Source organism: Diabrotica virgifera, chromosome 6 (assembly GCF_917563875.1).
Source record: "Diabrotica virgifera virgifera chromosome 6, PGI_DIABVI_V3a".
Lineage (NCBI taxonomy): Eukaryota > Metazoa > Arthropoda > Insecta > Coleoptera > Chrysomelidae > Diabrotica > Diabrotica virgifera.
The window spans coordinates 61,640,734-61,659,397 of NC_065448.1; positions in this window are offsets into that span (position 1 = coordinate 61,640,734).

The following is an 18,664-nucleotide window of genomic DNA, read 5'->3' on the forward strand; positions in this document are numbered from 1 at the left end:
ATTTTATGTTGAACATTTTTGTAAAGAACGTTGTTTACGCTAAAGCATAGTTTTAGAAGTATTGACGAACAACTTAAAAAAACTACTAATTTTCAGACTTCTCCCCCATCTCCCCCCAAACCGGACGCTCAAAATGGTGTAACTTCTTACTGAAAAACATGTGGACCATATAGAACAATTTGGTGTTGGAGGAAAACTTTTACTTTGTGTGTTTGGGTTAGGCCTTTTTTGGGCCAATTATATTATACTTATATCGGACTTAAAATAAATGAAGAAAAGACAAAGTATATGATAATGGGACAGATCCAAAAAGAAAAAGGGAATAACATCATAGTACAAATAGATGGAGAAAAAACATACTTGTTCAAAAGACCCGAAGAAATTATTTACCTGGGAGCCAAAATAGATGAAAATGGTCATGAAGAAGGGGAGATAAAGGCAAGAATAGCTAAAGGAAATAAAAAATATGGAGTATTACGCACATTATTGAAATCCAAATACGTATCAAGAAAAACAAAAATAAGAATTTATAAGACTGTTATCAGACCTACAGTAGCATACGCAAGTGAAACATGGGTGCTCAAAAAGTCAGAAACAGACCTATTAGAAAGATGGGAGAGAAAAATGCAAAGAGCAATATACGGAGGTGTAAAAATAGAAGGTCAGTGGAGAAGAAGAACCAATAAAGAATTGGAAGAACTATATCAGGAACCAACGATTACGACGAGGATCAAAGCACAGAGAATACGATACTTGGGGCACATAGAGAGAATGGGAAGTAAACGAATGCCAAAAATGGTACTCTCACGAAGACCAATACAAAAGAGGAGGAAATGCAGGCCAAGGAAAAGATGGAAGGACAGTGTATATGAAGACTTGAAGAAAAGTAACATTGAGAGATGGAAAGAACTAGCATTGGACAGAAGGAGATGGAGAGAGGTGGTGAAGGAGTGTATAAAAAGACTGAAGTGTATTTAAATAAAATTTACAAGTTTTATAAGTTATGTAAGTTATACTAAGTTATTTATTATATTATTTATGTAATCAGAGATGTAAACATTTTAGCCCTAGGCCTACAAGGCCTGTTGCGCTTAATAAATAAATAAATATACTATACTACCTCCGTAACTTTGGAACCGTTCATTTAAGAAGGATTATACATAGGGCCTTTGTTATTTCAAATTTAATGTAGAACATTTTTGTATAGAAGGTTTTTCATGCTAAACAGCATAGTTTTAGAAATATTGACGAAAAACCTAAAAAACTACGAATGTTACAGTAACCCATTTTTGAATCCCTTTTATAATTTATTTGAATAAATTCACTTTGACGCAGCATTTTTTCTCTTAATGCAAATTTGCTGCCTGACTTTTCCTGATCCCTGTATTATGTAACAAACCAGTGAAATAATAATTAGTCTTAAAACAAGTATACGGTTTCATCAGTAGTTTATATGATTCGTCTGTAGTTTAGAGGTGCAATAAAAGTTTAATTCCTTTAACATCTCTTAGCCGTATCTCGAAATTTCACCATTTTTACAATTGTTGTTAGGACTATCTAAACCAAAATAAAACTCTAAATATACTACTCGAAATAGCACGAGACCCATTAAGGTGCAGTTTCTTTTCACTGTAGCAACACAAAAGCAAGCTGGTTAAGACAATGGATAAAATAAAATTTTATATCACATTTTATATTACTTGCACATAACATTCACATAAAGGAAGATATTTCTTGACAAAGATTGTGGGTTTATTAACTTTTCAGTATATTGTAGTTTTGCTTCGCTGTTTAAAAGTTGGAAAATGTTAATATTACTGAACGTGAAAATAAGTTCACGTTTATGTTCTTCGGGGTATAATACATTTTAATATCACTACGAAGCTAATTTTGGCGGATAATAATAACAACAACAATTTCATATTTGAGACATAAGAACAAATAGGAATACTGAATTTAACGAAGAATTGTGCTAATTTTATTTAAAGAGCAACATGATGATGTTTAAGAGTAATAAACATAAAATATTAGTAAAAAATCAACAATGTACCAAAATATCTAAGAGAATACAGAGAGATGTACCGGGTGTCCCAATAAGAATGGCTCTCGGCCTTATCTCAGGAACCGTTTATAGTACAGCTTTAAGAAAAAAATATTTATAACAAAAGTTGCCTCTAAAAAAGCCTGGAAACTATTTTCATAATTGTAGGTCCACCGCTAGAGGGCGTAATTTAATATCAAAAATTAAAAAAATCAAAATTTTACAAAATTTACCTAATGAAAGTTTTCACATATTGCGCATATTTGATTTCACAAGTTTAAGTCTACCTTTGTAAATAAGAGGTGCGGTTGAGTGGGAACCTTCTTATGAAAAAATTGTTCTAAGTCCGGTTCTGCTAAATCGAATTTTGCATACTTAGTCTTTTTAAAAATAGCTCTTTTTCGTCAATGTATGAGTCTTATTTTCGAAATAGCCTAATAAGTAATATGCAAGCTATTAGGCGTTATTTAATTATTTTCAGAAATCTAGTTTTCTTTGGAAAATATTAAATACAAGTATGCATTTTTATTCCTGTATTACAAAATTAGACCAAATTAGCAACATAATATCGAAAACCGCATGTCCATACCTTTTTTCTATCTCGAGATATCTTAAGAAATGTGTAAATTTTAAACATAACTGTTACTGTCACCGGTAAACGAGGTTAAGGAAAAGTAGTGTGCTATGGAAAAAACAAATAAACATTTTCCAGGTGTAAACGTATATAATTAATTAAAACAACAATAAGACAAACAACACTAAAATATAACAAAGGAATAAAAGCAACTACTTACTTAGTCTTAGTAACTGCCTAAATGTTCAAATTGTTGCCCATTATTTTCGATAAAAGCATTTACTCTATCAAGAGTAGATTGAATAGCAACAGATTTAAGTGTTTTAGACTTTTATTTGTTGGGACAAATTAAAGACCTTGTTTTTGCAGCTAGGCCCACTACACGAGAAATCATGATCTTGAATCTAGAGAATACGAAACGCCATTCAAAGCATTGTTAAAGAAGAAATTGAGATTGCTGTTCAATCTACTCTTGAAAGAGTAAATGCTTGCATCGAAAATGATGGGCAACAATTTGAAAATTTTGGTCGTCATTAAGTAAGTAGTTGCCTTTATTTCTTTGTTATATTTTATAGTGTTGTTTGTCTTATTGTTGTTTTAATTAATTATATACGTTTACATCTGGAAAATGTTTCTTGGTTTTTTCCATAGCACACTACTATTCCTTAACTTCGTTTACCGGTGACATTAAGAGGTGTTTAAAATTTACACGTTTCTTAAGATATCTCGAGGTAGAAAAAAGGTTTCGACATGCGGTTGTCTGTATTATGTTGCTAATTTGGTCTAATTTTGAAATACATGATTAAAAATGCATACTTGGGACTGTCTACGTTTAAATTTTCGTGCCTCACATAGTCGCCAGATTTTAATTTGCATACCAAAATGAATTATAATTTTTTGGTCAAACGGTTGCATTTAGAAAAAAATGTTTTCCAGTGTTTTTTGTTCTACATGTTGCCCTCTACCTATACCTTTAAGGATCGTACTATTTTCAGGAACACCCTGAATATTATTATTCAACTATTTATTTGCTTACGTACTAATATCTTCTTAATTTTAAGGCAGGTAATAAAAATAATTATAATATAGTAAGACTTTCTAACACTAAAATTTTAGGCTGCCCAAAAAGGAACCTTTTTGCCGCAGGTTTAAATATATAATGTTTATAATATTACTTCACAACGACAAAGAATCATTACTTCCGAAATTGCAGGATATTTCATGTGTCATGCATTGTGGTAGAATAATCAACCATATCGTGATTTATTAAAGTTGACGTTGAACAAAAACAAATGACAAATCACTTTACTACATTCTAGTCAAGATTAATGAACATTGGCAAATCCTTTTTACAATTGTTTTTCATCATCACACCACGCGTTCATATGTCCTGCCAGGGTAAAGCGATAATGCTGAAATTAATGATATGAAAAAGTAGAAGTGAGTAAAGGGTGAGAGTGTTAAGTTATATATAGACCAAGTGGTTGGATATCAAATTTATTTAGCTTGCCATTTTGGGAAGTCATTTTATGTAAACGTGTGTTTATGTCATACGTTAGAAAATCTTAAAGTCTCACTTCATTACGTGTTACGTGCACTGCATTACGTGTATGTTTTCTCTTATGTTAAGTACATCAGAACTTTTTTTTCTTTTATACAGCGTGTTAGTCTGTGAAAAGATGCCACCCTTTATAATTTGGTCACTATGGAAATCTAAAAATATGCAAAAACACATTAAATTTATTTGTGAGGGTGATATTTTGTAGATCAGTTTTTAACTAAATTATTTCAATCCGCTAGTGGGGTTGGGCACGACCCACAAAATCATAAGGGGATCGGTACAAAGTTTCGGCTCCAATGCTATTTAAATGGGATTAATTTTTTTTAATCCTGAGAAAACTAATAAGTATTTTTGAAAAATTTAAACGCAGAATGAAAGACTACGTTCTTGCCGAGGGCCGAAAGTCCCTAAAAACTTCTATAATGTTTATTTTAACAAGTTACAGGGGTAAAAATAAAAGAGAATATAGTGTGATTTTTAATTTCAAATATCTCATTCAAAGAAAATTTTTATTTATTCGAAGGGACTGTCGGCCCTCGATAATTATTTAGTCTTTTATTCTGCGTTAAAATTTTTTAAAAACGTCTATTAGTTTTTTCAGGATTCGAAAAAATGGACACCATGTCCGTAGTGATATTTTCCAAATCAAACATTCGCCATCTTTTTCATACAATGCACTGAATGGAATAGAATATGGTGACAAGACAGTGACAGATTTGACATGGCATCGGGAATATTTTTTTTATTGAGCTAATGCCTCGACAACTAATGGCCATTAGCATGGTAGGTACGGTAATTTTAAACAGTTAGGTACCTAGTGTCATGTGTAGTGTGTGTGTTGAGTAAGTGTCTTGTTACTTTGCAAAGTCGACGTCATTGTCTTTGCAAAGACACGCTAATTATATCCGAACGTCTGCGGTCCCTCCGGTGAGTACCGATCCCACAAGGACAGAAACTATATTCATTTATTAAATTTTAATAAATGAAAATTTCTGACCCTGGTGAGATTCGAACCCACAACCTTTCGGATTTTTTCAATCCAAAGGCAGGCGCTCTTAACACTGAGCCACGGAGGGGGTGGGAATATTTTGAGTTGTTGAAATAATCTTGATAGTGTATTTGATAACAACATCATAACGCTAATAAAAATGTCTATTAAAAAAACGTTACCCTAAACACACACTGGGATATAATATGGAACCCCACAACTTATTAACAGAGTAGTCACGCCTATACCTACTCATTCTCGTGGCATCTTACAACTTTAACCTTAAACCCCCGCCGAAATTACGCCCGCCGCTTAAACCGTTGGCAAGTCTAAAGGATTTGACGTGCTGTTCAAAAAGTGCTGAGGTTCTTCACACCCTAGTGTGTATTCCGTGATTTAAATATAATTACCAACTTTCCCCGAGAAAATTTGAATTGATCTAAAATAAATTTTCAACAGAAATATCATACATAGATAAAACATGAAAAAAAAATCATTGCCACCTGCATTAGTTATAAGTAAAGCTGACATGACAGAAGTTCAAGAGTGGCCAACTGACAAATATATTTTGTTGTTTGGAGTTAGGCACAGATATCATAGACATTTTACATATCGCCGGTCCGGAATAAGAATGATGTAACTGCAAATTTTGTCAATTAATGTTTATTGCGTAATTAACTTCTAAAATACTGTATACAGATGATACAAAAGCGACAGAACTGTAACTATGTGCTGAGCCACCACAGAGTAGTTGCAGCTCTTTTTAAATACGCACCACTTTAAACCTTGTTTCTGATGAAGAATGACGCAACAACTCTATATAGGGTTGAAAATGGTGGGCCTAAATTAAGATAATGAAATTCGGACCAATAGGGATGAAAATAAGAGCCATCGCTCTAAGAATAAACAGCATAATAAGTATTTTAAAATAATTTTTTTGTACAGAAAAATTTTAAGATCAAGAATGACGCAACTGTAGATAGTGTTTAAAATGGGGGGATTAAATTGAGATAATGAAATTTTAATCAATGGCGATGAAACCAAAAGCCATCATTGTAAGAATAAACGCCATACCGATGGTCCGGACGGTTACTGTTTATTTAATCATTATTTTAAATATTTAGAAAATTTTAGATGCAGAATGACGCAACTGTAAAAAGGGTTGAAATGGGGGGATTAAATTAAGATAAATAAATTCTAACCATTAGGAATAAAAATATAAGCCAGCATTGTAATATTAAATGCCGTACCGATGCTCCTAGAAGATTACTCCTTATTTAATCCCTATTTTAAATATTTAAAAATCGTTTTTTTGCTCTCCTGAGAAATTTGGCTTTTTGCAGTTACGTCATTCTTATCCCGGATCGACGATATAAGTCTGTAATTATTAAACTATTTGTTACGTTTAAATATGTAGAAAATATATCATAGAAAATAAGTGAAATATCAAATAGAATATTTAGTTGATAAAAAAATTGAGCGCCAAGTATTTTTAGAAGAAAAATAGTAAAACAATAAAATTAACCGAAATTGGAATAAAATAATTTTTTATATATAAATAATAAACATGTGACGTTTCTAACATTACAAAGTCCAATAAAGGCTAAAAAATTGTCAGATAAAACAATTAAATGGAGGTATCCGAATTGCGTCCAAAATTTTGAGGGATTTTCACGTAATATCGCTAATGTGTTTTGTATGGTCAATTGCGTTCCGTTTCTAACAATAAAATTTAATCCTACATAGTATTACCTGGGTTTACAGGGTTTACCTAATTAGTTTCTTAGTAAAAATAAGAGAAAGTGGAGGTTACTTGATAGGGTGGAATTTTTAAAATTGCAGTTTATTTCCAAAGAGTAAAGAGTGAACTTAGACAATCGCACCGCGCAATGGATTTTGAAATGATGTTAAGTGAACGAGGAAAACCACTTACAGTTTTTCAAAAATTCAAATTTAGATAGTTTCGTGAATTAAAAAAGTTTGGCGAAACTGTGTGGTATTGTACAAATAAAAAGTGTAAAGCAAAACTATATACATTAAATAATGTGTTTTCAAAAGTTAGTGGTGAACACAATCATGAGATTGCTCAAGAAGTATTAATTCGCCAGAAAGTTAACAATTCTCTTAAAAGAAAAGCAAAAGAAGATATTGCGGAACGACCTGCGAAGTTGTTACACAAGGAATTCGAAAAGCAAAGCGAAGTACTTACCTCTCTGTCAACAAAAGATGTCCAATACATAAAAAAGAACATTAATCGCACGCGATTGAAAACGGTTCCAAAATTGCCAAAATCAGCCAAGTATGTTCAAGAATTTTTGAAACAAATTGAAATATTTACTATCAAAAATGAACAGTTTTTGTTGATTAATGATGAACAGTTTAATATTGTTGTTTTTTCATGTCTGTCTAATCTTTCATTTATGTGTAACAATTCCACTTTATTTATGGATGGAACATTCGATTATTGCAAAAAAATTTTTTCAAATGTTTACATTACATACATTGATTAATGACACTTATGTTCCGGTTGCATTTTGTTTGTTACCTAATAAGCAAAAATTCACTTACAAATCATTATTCGAATTATTAAAGAATAAATGTGAAGATTTGGGATGCAATTTAAATCCAACGAAAATAGTGATTGATTACGAATTAGGTATCCACTCCAGCGTGCGAGAAGTATTTCCGGAAGCAAATGTTGTTGGTTGTCGATTTCATCCTGCTCAAGCTTGGTAAGTAATACGTATAGCAATGTAACTGGCAAATAGTATATTGTTAAGAAAAACTTGAGTTCTGACGTCATCACATTTTTTTGCTGTGAAACTAAACATTTCAATATGTTTATTTCAAACTTCACTTCTTCTTCTTCTTCTTCTTGTAATAGGACTATGTCCTGTTTCTTCTGTTACAGTCTTTGCTGCGATCCGGAGCTCCAACTTTCGTACCATCGTTTTTTGGGTCTTCCTATGGGTCGCTTGGTGTTGGGCTTCTGTGTTTTCGCCCAATGCGCCAAACGTTCAGGGTCCATCCGGTCTACGTGGTCTCTCCACATGCGTCGTCGCGCTCTTGTCCATCTCACTACGTATTGAACGCCTAGCTCTCTCAATGTGCAGGGGCGGATTTATTCATTAGTGGGCCCGGTGCTAATTCTTGTAGAGGGCCCTACCCAACTCTTTTTTGACAAGGCACTTTAAAAATTAAAACAATATAAACTTCAGTTCATTTAAAAGTATGCAGAAGATACAAGGCTAAAACAAGGTAACGCTTTTTTTCTTTGTTTAGTCTCAACAAATGCTTTTATGACACTTTCAAAATCAATTTCCCCCAATACGTCATTCTCAATAGAGCAGATCGATAACGAAACTAATCTGTTCTTGCCCATTGATGACCTTAATTTATTTTTAATAAAGCTTAATTTTGAAAATGATCTTTGGGATTCGCAGTTCATGATAGGTATAGTTAAATATATTCTTAAAACAATATAGGTATTTGAAAACACTGAAACAAGGTCTTTTTCGATAATAATATCCAACACGTCTTTAGGTGTTACTTTGTTAGAATTGTTAGAATTTTTACTCAACTCATATTTTTCTGTCAAATGGGGTTTGCTTGTTGATGCATTGACAATGTGTCTTCGTTTCCTATTCTATCTCTGAGTGTGATACCTCTTATGGATCTTAGGGTTTTCATCTCTGTTGTTCTCATTATTTGTTTGGTCTTTGTTGTCTCAGCTGCGTATGTCAGTACGGGCCTAACACATATCTTATAAATGCGGACTTTGCTTTCGGTGTTCATATATTTATTCCGCCAGATTATATCCCTCAGGAAACCAGATATTCTCGCTGCTTTCGTTGCCTTCTGTTTTGATTCTTGCCACAGATGCCTGTCGCTAAATATTTCCACACCTAAGTATCTACAATCCATTAGCTGTTCGATTATATGGTCGTCCACTACTAATTTACATCTAATTGGGTTCCTCGATATTACCATCGATTGGGTTTTCTCTTTGGATAGTGTCAGGTTATACTTTTCGGCGGTTATGTTGAATTTTTGTAGTAGGCGTTTTAAGTCATCTTCGTTTTCGACTATTAAGATTGCATCATATGCATAACAAAGTATTCTCATGGTTCGGTTACCCATTTTGTATCTCTGATTCATTATGTTAACACTACCTATAACTTCATCCATTATTAAATGAAATAGGCATGGACTGAGGCTGTATCCTTGTCTAATGCCTGCATTGATTTTGATTTCTTCCGTGAGCCCGTGTGTGGTTTTAATTCGTGATTTGTTGGATCTATTGAGCTCTTTGATTATGTTTCTATACCTCTGAACTATGTTTTTCTTTTCAAGGATAGTGAGCACGTCCATTAATCGTACTCTGTCGAATGCTTGCTTCAGATCTACAAAGCATGTGAACATGGGCTTGTCGAATTCTATTGATTTCTCAACTAATTGTCGCATTATGAAAATGGCGTCTATTGTAGATCTGTTTGGGAGAAACCCCTGTTGTTCTTCCGATACACCGGCTTTCTTATATATTTTTTGGGATAGAATTTTTGTCAATAGTTTTGATGTAGAATTGAGTAGTGTAATTCCTCGGTAGTTCGTAGGATCTGTCTTTACGCCTTTCTTGTAGATGGGTACTGTTATGTTCTTTACAATTTTTTGGAATAATGTTGTTATCTCTTTTATTATTTTTGTACCTCCGTATTTAATTAATTCATTTGGTATATTTTCCGGACTTGGTGATTCTCTATTTTTTGATCTTTTGATTGCTTCGTTTACTTTTTCTTGTGTGATGTTGTCATTCTCTGTTTCTTCTTGGTGAATGTTTTGTAGGTCATTTCTTTGTACTTCATTTTTATCGTCGTTATCGTCTTTGTATAGATTCTCGAAATGAGTTACCCATCACTCTTCTGGTTTTATTGCGTTAATTTGTAATTCTTCGGTAACCGGCTTCTTCCTGTTCCTCAACATGTAATTGTACTTCACTGTAATTTCTTTTTTCAAATATTAATTTTTTCAATTTTTTTTTACAAAAAACAGCATTTGATATAAGTTAAAACAAGAATTGTATGTAAAATACCTTCAAAAAAATTTATTTTTTGACATAAAAAAAGATGTCGTCATAACCTCTGTCAAAAAATTGGCTCCTAAATATTCTCATTATTTTTTAAAGATGTATTTTTTTATAAAATCTGACCTGTTTCAAACTTTTTCTTGAATGCAAGTACTTTCTGAAATAAAGAATTTATTCTATAATCTTGTTACAGGTGGCGTAAAGTACAAAATGTGGGGTTGAGTTCTAAGTATAAGAACGAGAACTCAGAAATAGGTAAATGGCTGAAGCATATTTTTGGCCTAATGTATCTTCCTCCGAGCCAAGTTGGAGATTGTTTTGTGGGAGATTTTATGCCTGAAAAACCAGATGATCATCGAGTTAACGCATTTGCAAACTATCTAGTTGAAACGTATATCGAAGAGGACTCCACATTTCCTCCACAAATTTGGGCAAAGAATAGCGCATCTATATATAGAACAACTAATTCTTGTGAGGGATTTCATTCAAAATTTAAAAATTATTGTTTGTCTCCACATCCTAATATTTTTTTGTTTGTTGAAACATTAAAGCGCATTCAAACCGATTCTTATATAAAAATAAATTCTGTTAAACAAAATATTTCTAGAAATGTAGATAAAGCTACCTCCAGCAAATATATTTTTCTCGAACAGAAAATTAACCAGTATAACAGGGGTGAAATTTCAAGATACAATTTCGTTAAATGTGTTAGTTATAAATTCGGTGCTTTTTAATATAATATATTATATAAAAAAACTGTTAGTTGATATTACGTTTATTATATTTCCCTGCTTACCTAATATTTATTAAGCTATCCTCTGACCGCAATTGGGTTGGCTAATTAAGAAATGAAACGCAATTCAGACTAGACGTTATCGGTGGCCAGTAAGCAAAATATTTGGGACGTAATTCGACAAGGACCAAGAAACGGGACGAAATTCGGTCTAGACGAATTAAATAATGTTCATACTATATTTTTGAAAATTTATCCGAACCATATTTTCGTAATTAGTATTCATTTCAACAAAGAATATTAAAAAATATGACGAATACTATACTTTTTAGTTTTCTTCTAAAACTTTTTCCTATCAAAAAGTTATAACTTTAATTTTGCTTTACTTGACAATTTCTTAAGCTGTTCCGTCGGAAGCGGCTTTTACGCTTCACCTCACCCAAGGGGACTACACTTTATATTGATAGGCCTTACTAAACACACAGCTCAATCTTTTCCTTATCATTTGTCGGCACTTTTCTTTGAGGCAAACGGAAAAAATGACGTAATTTTTCATTTTATTTCGGCGACGAGTTATGGATTTCCCCAGCCAGTCTTTTGTCTTACTCTGGCTTCTATGTGGGCTCCGCCAAATGCAGGGAGGGAAAAGACCTAATAACCATTTTTGTTTGCTTTTGGAAAAAATGGAGTTCAAGTAGAAAAATATGTAAGAATTTTTCTTTATAATGAAGTGTGAGGTTAAAAAATTTGATATATTATATCTGATATTTCTACAGTAGAATTTTCAACATAAATTCTAAGATATATTTTTGACATAATATGTGGTTATATATTTTGTTTTAAAATTAAAAGCAATAGAAAACTATAACTAGAAAACTAAAACTATTAAAGATAACAAAACAGAATACAAAGAAAAACAGAAACTAATTAAACAAAAGATAAAGGTAGCTAAAGAAAAATGGATGGAGGATAAATGCAAGGAATTAGAAAAGTTGAATGAAAAACATGATACGTTTAATATGTTTAAAAAGTTAGAGAAGTAGCTGGTCTTTATCATAAGAAAACTCCACATACTATAACCGATTCGTAAGGAAGAATGATAATAGACGAACACGAAATTCGAACTACCTGGTATAATTATACAAATGAACTGTATAATGATGATAGACCCGAAGAACTGGAGACTTTAGATGAAGGTGAAGGACCAGAAATACTAAAATCAGAAATTCTACATGCTATAAAATTGGCAAAGAACAAGAAAGCCGTTGGTCCCGACAACATACCTACAGAAATGTTAAAGCTCATAAATGAGGAAAACATTGGAATACTAGTCAAACTTTTCAATGATGTTTATTCGACTGGTGATATCCCTGAAGACTGGTTAAACTCCGAATTCATAACCCTACCAAAAAAAAAACAACGTCCAAAAAACTGTAGCTATTATAGAATGATAAGCCTTATGAGCCACACTTTGAAAATCTTTCTACGTATCATTCACAGTAGAATCAGAGATAAATGTGAAGAAGACCAGGATGAAACACAATTTGGCTTCAGAAATGGACTGGGAACCTGGGACACACTCTTTGCACTAAATTTGTTATTGCAGAAATGCCGAGATCAAAGGAAAGACGTCTTTGCTGTATTTATTGATTATGAGAAGGCCTTTGAGCGAGCCCAACATCACAAATTAATTAAAATCTTAAAGGATAAAGGAATTGATAGTCAAGATGTACGAATACGATAAATGGAAAATCAACAGAAATATGCAAAATACAAAGAGGTGTCAGACAGGGTTGTATACTGTCCCCACTGTTATTCAAATTATATTCAGATAGAATATTTAAGGACGCGGTGCATAATTTGGAATGGGGTGTGAAATTTAATGGAATTCTGATAAATACAATCAGATATGCAGACGATACAGTTATTTTAAGTGATGATATAAATGGATTACAACACCTTTTAAATGCTATAGACACAGTGGGAAGAGAGTTTGGCCTAAATATAAACTGTTCAAAAACAAAATACATGGTATTTAGCCGTTTGGCCCATCAAGATTCACGGTTATATGTTGTAACGTTACAAACGTCACATCTTTGCTATTTTATTTTCAAATAATTATTTTATTCTATTTTCTTTAATAATTCTTTAATAATAATCCTCTTCTATTTGTTTTACCTTTTTTCCCGTTAAAAATTGGTTGGCGCCCTCTCTCGGTATTTATAGGCATATCTCAACATTCTTGTTCTATCTCAGAATTCACATTCTTATTCAATCGTTTTGTGGTTCATGACAGTGACTTCGCACTGTCGTTTCTCTTTCAAATTTTAAGCCCCCACTCAACAACTCTGTCAATGTCAAGTGAACCCTTCTCTTTGTCAAAATGAAGAATATTTTTTATTTTAATTCTAAAATCTACTTAAGGCAATGTCTGGCCTCATAGCCACATTTTCAAACAGACGTTCTTAATTGGGGTAAGTGTTTAAATATAAATGTACACATTTTTCTAAGCCTATATCCGTAATCTTTTTTATGTTCCTATCTAACCTTACTTTTCGTACTTTTTATTGTTGTACCACATGGTAAAATTTTTATATTATCTATTATCTTCATATGTGTGTAGTAATCCACAACTATTTAACTACTAACATTATTTTACACTATTCATTCTGTTTAACCTTGCCTTTCTGCAACATTTCTGGATTATTTCTTGGAATGGCAAGGATATCTTTCATTTATTCTTGGTGTCTAATGTACTTGTATGTATTCTAGTTTTCTGGACAAATAAGAATTTTCACCGGACAACCCTTCACCTCGTGGGAGGACTCCCTGAACCTGGAGCCCCCAATATCGCCGGCGATGCTACAGTAATTTAGCATAGACACCACACCATCAACCAACACCTGTAGGCCTGGTGGCCAGAACATCCACGTCGCCAGAGCCCGTTGCAGAACAACAGCAAGACACCAAGAACCTGCAGACAGATACCAAGTGCCATCGATAAGTATAATCTCTGATCTGTAAAGTTTCGGCAAGGTCTTTTAAATTATTTTTTTTAATACATTAATTATGTCTTTTATGAAAAATAAACATGATTAGTTAAATATTATTGTTTTATTTGCTCCATTCTGCATTTTCATTGTTCATGTTTTTGATTAGGACAAGGTGGACTCACAACTTGGGAGATTGAGCTAGTCTAGGGTGGACGATAGCTATCATAGTTGATTGAAATATTATTCTCGAGTATTATTTCAATTATCTGGGGTAGTTTATCGCCTCACTTTTGGCGCCCAACTTGAATTGTCTTACTCAAGGATTTGAGCTGTGGATTTGTAGTTCGGTAGCAAATAATAAAGCATTAATAAATACTGTTTTCATATTATATTCATGTTTTGCAGTACATCTTAGTATTTGCAAATTTTTGATACTTTTTGAGCACTTTCTATATATTTAACGATTTTTCAAATGTTTGGGGTAAAGAGTATTACCATTTTTAGAATATATCTTATATTTCAGCATATTTAATTTGCATTAAATACATTGATGGTTTTATACATAATTTTTTTGCTCATTCTTATAATGGTACTTTTATAGTGAGTTAAATGGTCTGTTTTTTTAACTTAACCAGTTTTTGTGGATAGTGTACTTTGAATTCTTTCTTTGATTTTTATTAAATTTTTTTTTCTTCAACATGAAACCTGCACATCTTACCACAAATGAATTGACATATGAGCTTCACATTAGGGATGTCTCTGCTCCTGATGATATTGAGGAAAAACGTACAGTTCTTACTGGTCTTCTTTCTCAGGAGACTAGTAGCCGCAGTTTTTCAGATATTTCGGTCCCTTTGTCTTTTGAGGTTGATTATAAACAAGCTTTAGCCTCTTATACTGAACTTCAGATTCTCATATCTGAATTTACAGGAACAAAGTCTGATACTCTATATAAAACCTTCAATTCTCGTCTCCAACATTTGTCTGGTAGGATTTCTCGTTTGCGGTCATCTTCCGAAGAAGAAGAAAGGTTGAAGAAAGCTATCCGCTTCGATTTGTTAAAGTTAGAGGGTACTTTATGTAATATTGTAGAACAACCTGACCTAGACCAACCCATGACATCTACTAGAGTTAATCTTAATTGTTCGGAATCTTCAACATCACCTTCTAAACCTGTTCCTGTGTATAAATGGGGTATCAAAAAATTTTCTGGTAAACAACCTTTAATCCCTTTTCTGGAACAGATTGAAATTTTTAAATTTTCAAGGAACTGCACAGATGAAGATTTATTCATCTCTGCATGTGATTTGTTTGAAGGTGCTGCTTTTACTTGGTGGCATAATAATTTCTCTCAAAAGAAATTTCATTCGTGGGCTGATCTAGTTACTTCTTTAAAAGAAACTTATTTACCTCATAACTATGAAAGAGATTTATGGGAACAAATACGTTCCACAAAACAGTTTTCACGACAACCAGTTTCTGCATATATTTCCCATATGGAATCTTTGATGCTCCGGTCATCCAAATCTATTTCAGATATTGAAAAGGTGGATGAAATTATCAATGGTCTTCTTCCTGAATATGTTAAAGCTCTTGCTTTCCAGGATGTTAAGTCAGTTGCTGAGCTTACAAAGTATTGTAAGAAGTTTGAATCTGCTTTGGCAATTTCCTCACGCAGCAAATTTTCTGTAGAATCCCTTCGTTCAACCCCAACTTGTTGGAATTGTGATGTGAAAGGACACAATTTCCATGTCTGTAGAAAACCCAAGAGAACGTTTTGTTTCGGTTGTGGCTCGAAGGATGTAACTATTGCGGAATGCATGAGGTGCTCAAAAAACGACCAGCGAGGACACGCTTCGACAGACAGCATGCCTCAAAGCAGTCAAACGTCTGTCCCAGGAACATCGAGCAAAGGCAAGAATATTCCGGGAAAAACTTTTCAAAAAGGGTCGAACAAAAATCAGTAAACATTTCTAAATCACTTCCATCTAAATCTACTTCTACTTTTTCTTCAGTACAATCTGAAATTTTACCTTCTTCTAGTACTTCTGTTTCTTCTAGTGATTTATCTAATTCAAAAGTACATTTCAATTCCGGTCCTTTATTAGATATTCATAATAATGATAATAGACCATATATTTCTGTTTCTATAGGTAATGAAACAATTTCTGCACTCCTTGATAGTGGTAGTAATGTCAGCATAATTGGTTCTCCTTCTCTATTTTTACTTAAAAAGCTTAATTTAAATCTTAATTATGATGTTTCAATTCAACTCACTACTGCTGATGGAAACATACAGAGTACTTTAGGATATGTTTGGTTACCTGTTACTTTATTGAATAAAACTCAATCACTTAAAGTGTTAGTAGTTCCTTCTATTTCACATAAAATGATATTAGGTATGGATTTTATTCAGTCGTTTCAACTCTCTTTGGACTTCTCTGATTTTTCTTTTACGGCAACAAATTTTTCTACTTGTGTAGTTAATACTATCATTAGTTCTGAAAATCTTTCTGATATTCAGCAATCTCAACTTAATTCTGTTGTTAAACTTTTTAAAGAAATAGGTCCTACAGATTCTATTGGCAGAACTCATCTGTATACACATCATATAGATACTGGCAATGCTAAACCTATTAAACAGAGACAGTATCCATTATCTCCTGCTATGCAGAAGGTTTTGAATGCTGGAGTTGATGAGATGCTTAAACTCAAAGTTATAGAGCCCTTAACTATTAGTACACCGTGGTCTTCGCCATTGTGGCTCGTACCAAAGAAAGATGGTTCATATCGAGTTTGCTTTGATGGTAGGAAACTTAATTCAATTACAGTTCCTGATAGTTATCCTATGCCTTTAATTGACACAATTATTTCTAAAGTAAGAGATGCTAAGTTCATATCTTCTAGTTCTCTTTGTCAAAATGAAGAATATTTTTTATTTTAATTCTAAAATCTACTTAAGGCAATGTCTGGCCTCATAGCCACATTTTCAAACAGACGTTCTTAATTGGGGTAAGTGTTTAAATATAAATGTACACATTTTTCTAAGCCTATATCCGTAATCTTTTTTATGTTCCTATCTAACCTTACTTTTCGTACTTTTTATTGTTGTACCACATGGTAAAATTTTTATATTATCTATTATCTTCATATGTGTGTAGTAATCCACAACTATTTAACTACTAACATTATTTTACACTATTCATTCTGTTTAACCTTGCCTTTCTGCAACATTTCTGGATTATTTCTTGGAATGGCAAGGATATCTTTCATTTATTCTTGGTGTCTAATGTACTTGTATGTATTCTAGTTTTCTGGACAAATAAGAATTTTCACCGGACAACCCTTCACCTCGTGGGAGGACTCCCTGAACCTGGAGCCCCCAATATCGCCGGCGATGCTACAGTAATTTAGCATAGACACCACACCATCAACCAACACCTGTAGGCCTGGTGGCCAGAACATCCACGTCGCCAGAGCCCGTTGCAGAACAACAGCAAGACACCAAGAACCTGCAGACAGATACCAAGTGCCATCGATAAGTATAATCTCTGATCTGTAAAGTTTCGGCAAGGTCTTTTAAATTATTTTTTTTAATACATTAATTATGTCTTTTATGAAAAATAAACATGATTAGTTAAATATTATTGTTTTATTTGCTCCATTCTGCATTTTCATTGTTCATGTTTTTGATTAGGACAAGGTGGACTCACAATTTGGGAGATTGAGCTAGTCTAGGGTGGACGATAGCTATCATAGTTGATTGAAATATTATTCTCGAGTATTATTTCAATTATCTGGGGTAGTTTATCGCCTCACTTTTGTTTTTTTTTTTTTTTTTTCCTAGAGTAACATCTGAAAATTATCTTTATACTTTAAAACTTTTTATGATTCATAATTTCAATTCAATATATTCATTAACTTAATAAATTTGTAATGAGTATTTATTTTTGATTTGTTCTTAACGATTACTAATACATATATTTATTCCTGGTTAGAACTTTTTGTTCTTGTTTTCTTTGAGAAAAATTTCTCAGCTGTGTTCAAAATTTTTCTGATGGGTGGTAGGAGTGTGTAACGTTACAAACGTCACATCTTTGCTATTTTATTTTCAAATAATTATTTTATTCTATTTTCTTTAATAATTCTTTAATAATAATCCTCTTCTATTTGTTTTACCTTTTTTCCCGTTAAAAATTGGTTGGCGCCCTCTCTCGGTATTTATAGGCATATCTCAACATTCTTGTTCTATCTCAGAATTCACATTCTTATTCAATCGTTCTGTGGTTCATGACAGTGACTTCGCACTGTCGTTTCTCTTTCAAATTTTAAGCCCCCACTCACCAACTCTGTCAATGTCAAGTGAACCCTTCTCTTTGTCAAAATGAAGAATATTTTTTATTTTAATTCTAAAATCTACTTAAGGCAATGTCTGGCCTCATAGCCACATTTTCAAACAGACGTTCTTAATTGGGGTAAGTGTTTAAATATAAATGTACACATTTTTCTAAGCCTATATCCGTAATCTTTTTTATGTTCCTATCTAACCTTACTTTTCGTACTTTTTATTGTTGTACCACATGGTAAAATTTTTATATTATCTATTATCTTCATATGTGTGTAGTAATCCACAACTATTTAACTACTAACATTATTTTACACTATTCATTCTGTTTAACCTTGCCTTTCTG